Genomic DNA, 359 nt, shown 5'->3' with positions numbered 1-359 from the left:
AGGATGAGGATGATGATGAGGATGAGGATGAGGATTAAGAGGAGGAGGAGGAGGAGGATGAGTATGAGGATAGGATGAGGATAGGAGAGGATTAGGAGGATGAGGAGGAGGATGAGGAGGATGAGGATGAGATTTAGGACGAGGATTGTTAGGTATGAGTGATAGAATACACCTATTAGGGGGGTTGAATAGGTGTAGCGATTCCCAAATACCGCAATTTGCACCAAAGCCCTATTCTGGAAAATCACTCAGTTAATCGATTAAATGACTGCCTTAATCCATTAAACCACAATTAATAGTCAGTTGCCGAATGTCTCAATTACACAGCCAATTACAGATTATACAAAAATGATATAGCA

Source organism: Lupinus angustifolius, chromosome LG09 (genome assembly GCF_001865875.1).
Source record: "Lupinus angustifolius cultivar Tanjil chromosome LG09, LupAngTanjil_v1.0, whole genome shotgun sequence".
Taxonomy (NCBI): domain Eukaryota; kingdom Viridiplantae; phylum Streptophyta; class Magnoliopsida; order Fabales; family Fabaceae; genus Lupinus; species Lupinus angustifolius.
The sequence above is the reverse complement of the archived record's forward strand: the minus strand, read 5'-3'. Positions refer to the sequence as shown.